General features: G+C 39.1%; 1 long non-coding RNA gene across 1 annotated transcript; it reads right to left on the bottom strand.

The window, feature by feature from the left end:
- Positions 1-1,212: 1,212 nt before the first annotated feature.
- On the bottom strand, positions 1,213-3,524 carry LOC121840777. Its single transcript, XR_006079912.1, has 3 exons — positions 3,474-3,524; positions 1,778-1,951; positions 1,213-1,559 (listed from the first exon to the last, which is right to left on the bottom strand). It is a non-coding gene; the product is annotated as an uncharacterized LOC121840777 (long non-coding RNA).
- Positions 3,525-3,727: the final 203 nt, after the last annotated feature.

Genomic DNA, 3,727 nt, shown 5'->3' with positions numbered 1-3,727 from the left:
GTACACAGGGGATAATGGGGGGAAATGGGAGACACCTTGTGGGGGGTGGAGACAAGCACAAGACAGGAGAAACAGATCAGGGTGTGACACACAAGCTTGATGTAGTCATTGCGTGTTGTGAATATGGGACCAAATACTTGGATGACCAAACCGATATGGATGAAAATACTTTGAAATTAAAGCTGTCAGTCGGCACTTTAACCTCATAGTCACTGTTTCATTACAAATCAAACGTGCTGGAGTACAGAGCCTAAACAACAAAAAGGCAGCTGTCTAAACGTAGCCAGGGACAAGTTAATATAAGTTAGTACTTGTTTTCGTAGCAGTTTGTATGAATTTGAATGGTTACGTACAGTACATGTTAAATTGCTAAGTTTGCTAAGTCTGAGTAAGTTTGAGGGGTGAATGTAGCACATGGGGATGTGTGAAATGTACTCCACAGCCTGAAGTGTCCCCATTTGCACCAGCGAATAGCTAGATTTCCTTGTGGCGCCGACTGGTAAGACACTACAGGAGGGTGGACACGTGTGCTAGCAAGGCAGAGGTCCCGAGTTTGCACCAGGTATAGGCCGAATCGGGAGGAATTGGTACTACCTGTGGTGGTCTGGCAGAATGTCGCTTTCTAGTGATCGTACTCCCTCTCCATATGAAAGTAACTTGCTAACTAAGCTAATTAAACACACAAATGTGCACATCAGCCAAATTATACACAACCAATACGGCCTAGTAGTCTATTTGCAGTGAAATCGTGAGGGGCATTTTCTTTGCCAACTTTTTCAGTCACCAATGAATCAATAAACATGCAGCGGAATGAAGTTGTCTGACAAGTGTACAAAGTCTGTAATAAGTATTTAAAATATAGCTAGCAAATGTAGTTTGCTAGCTATTCTTTAGCTAAATAGCCCAGTACTGTAGACTCCCGACCATCACATTATACAGCGCCATATTTTCTGTTCCATCCTAACGGAAATCCAGAGGGTTTTTCCATTTTTCTTGGAATAGAAACACCATAATATTAATCAAATTAATTAAGCAATATAGTCCCATATACTTTGTTCTTACAAAAAAAGGTTTTAAATTCTCTAGTTCAGCCACTATTGAAGGCTATCAAATGCTTCTCAAAGATGCCCTCTGGTGGTCAAACTAGTACTAACTAGCATTAATGGGAGCAGTGGCTGACAATTAAATAACGTGCCATACAGTTCTGCGGCATCATGCAAGCTGTGCTGCAGTACATTGCAACTTTTAAAGGACAAACCACTGTAATATAATTTAAAAGTATGCAAAGGTATCTATAATAGAATAAATGTGTCATAAACAAATGTAGACACCTCCCAAAAGTGGTGCTGCATCGCAGTGCTAGAGGCATCACTACAGAACCTGGTTTGACCCCAGGCTGTGTTGCAGCCGGCTATGAGAGACCCATGAGGCGGCGCGCAATTGGCCCAGCGTTGTCCTGGTTAGGGGAGGGTTTGGCCGGCCAGGATGTCGTTGTCCAATCGCGCTCTTGCAAGTCATTGTGGCGGGCCGGGCGCATGGACACAGACTTCGGTCACCAGCTGTCAATCAAATCAAATTTTACTTGTCACATGCACCGAATACAACAGGTATTACCGTAAAATTCTTACTTACAGGTCCTTAACCAACAATGCAGTTCAAGAAATGTAGTTAAGAAAATATTTACTCAATAAACTAAAGTAAAAATATATATTTTTTAAAAAGTAACACAAGAAAATTACATAACAATAGCGAGGCTGTATAGAGGGGGTACCGGTACCGAGCTGTATGGTGTTTCCTCCGACACATTGGTGTGGCTGGCTTCCGGGTTAAGCGAGCAGTGTGTCAAGAAACAGTGCTGCTTGGCAGGGACGTGTTTCGAAGGACGCATGGCTCTAGACCTTTGCCTCTCCCGAGTCTGTACGGGAGTTGCAGCGATGGAACAAGACTGTAACTACCAATTTGGGAGATAAAGGGGTAAAAAATAAATACAAATGTAGACATTAATAAATGCATTTCTATAGCTTCCAAAATCTTTTTTTACAATTGAGGAGGAGAACCAAGATAGCTGCGAGGGGGCGTCAATGCAGTGCCCCGTCAGTCTTCCAGGGTTTTTATACATCATTGGATCCTACAGATTTGCCGTGGTTCCGGTGTTTTCTTTGATTTCAAGCTGCTTTCAAACACCAACTTCTATTGTACACTATACTTACAAATATAGTTAGGACTTTGAACATATACTGTAGTTTCACTACCTCATAGCTTATTAGGTAGAGTAGGGAACTATAGAACAATCAGGGACTTGAGGGTGTGAGGTCAAATCCTGTTGAAGGCACAATATTGAGAATTGTTTAAATGTTGTAAACCATACTTTCTGCACTGTTGTTCAAATAATTCATTTTTATTTAGTATAGTATAAGCTTGTCTTATTAAGCATCCTTAAATGCCATAGTCTTTTTTAGAAAAATAGTCAACTTAAAGGCAAAAAAGGGAAGCATGATGTAAGATGCAAACCTGGTATTAAAACAGACTATAGGCTATAGCTGCACCACTGAGTTTTTATTGCTGACCAACAGATGTCACTAACGAAGCTCCGAGTAATTAACTGTTTTTGGCACAATTTGGTGGAAGCTCCAAAGCCTTCAGAAAGCCTTGGTTTCCCATAACTACTGCCTGATAAAGCTAGACAGCTCATAGTAAAGCTAGGATGAATATCAGAGGACAGATAGCTAATGCAATAGTGGCTGTCAGTGCAATGGCTGGTCTGGAGTTAATCTGAAATGTACCATTATATTTCACCAGTGGTGTAAAGTACTTAAATAAAAAATACTTTAAAGTACTACTTAAGTAGTTTTTAGGGGGATCTGTACTTTACTATTTATATGTTTTTCTACTTTTACTTTTCTACATTCCGAAATAAAATAATGTACTTTTTACTCCATACATTTTTCCCTTACACCCAAAACTACTTGTTACACTTTGAATGCTTAGCAGGACAGGAAAATGGTCAAAGTCACACACTTATCAAGAGAACATCCCTGATTATCCCTACTGCCTCTGATCTGGTGGACTCACTAAACACAAATGCTTCATCTATAAATGATGTCTGAGTGTTGGCACACTGGCTATCTGTTAAAAAAATAAAAAATAATAATCAAATAATTGTGCCATCTGGTTTGCTTAATATAAGGAAATTGAAATTATTTGTGCTTTTACTTTTCATACTTAAGTATATTTGAGCAATTACATGTACTTTTGATAGTTAAGTATATTTAAAACTAAATACCTTTTGACTTTTACTCAAGTAACATTAGTATTTTACTGGGTGACTTTCACTTTTACTTGAGTCATTTTCTATTATGGTATCTTTACTTTTACTCAAGAATGTGGGTACCTGTATTTCACATGATAAGCAAACTACTGTCATGCATTTTCACACAAAAAAATCGATGTACACAGATAAAAGAGACAATTACCTTCAAGTAGATCGTTTTGATTTTATTTACCTCATCTTCTCTTGCTTGTGTGGGTAACTACTTCCTGAGAATTGATTGATGGAACAATCCAGCCAATGGTGAGGCGGCCATGGTTTTGGCAGAGGGAACTGAATGGTCAGGAGCTTACGAATTTTGGGGTAAAGTGACAATGACAGAACTCAGAGAATGCACAGATTCAAAATCTGCAAGTGTATTTTTTGATTCACTGCAGATTATTCATACTCGTAAATGGA

Source organism: Oncorhynchus tshawytscha, linkage group LG02, assembly GCF_018296145.1.
Source record: "Oncorhynchus tshawytscha isolate Ot180627B linkage group LG02, Otsh_v2.0, whole genome shotgun sequence".
NCBI classification, from domain to species: domain Eukaryota; kingdom Metazoa; phylum Chordata; class Actinopteri; order Salmoniformes; family Salmonidae; genus Oncorhynchus; species Oncorhynchus tshawytscha.
This window is presented reverse-complemented; position numbering and strand designations above follow the sequence as displayed.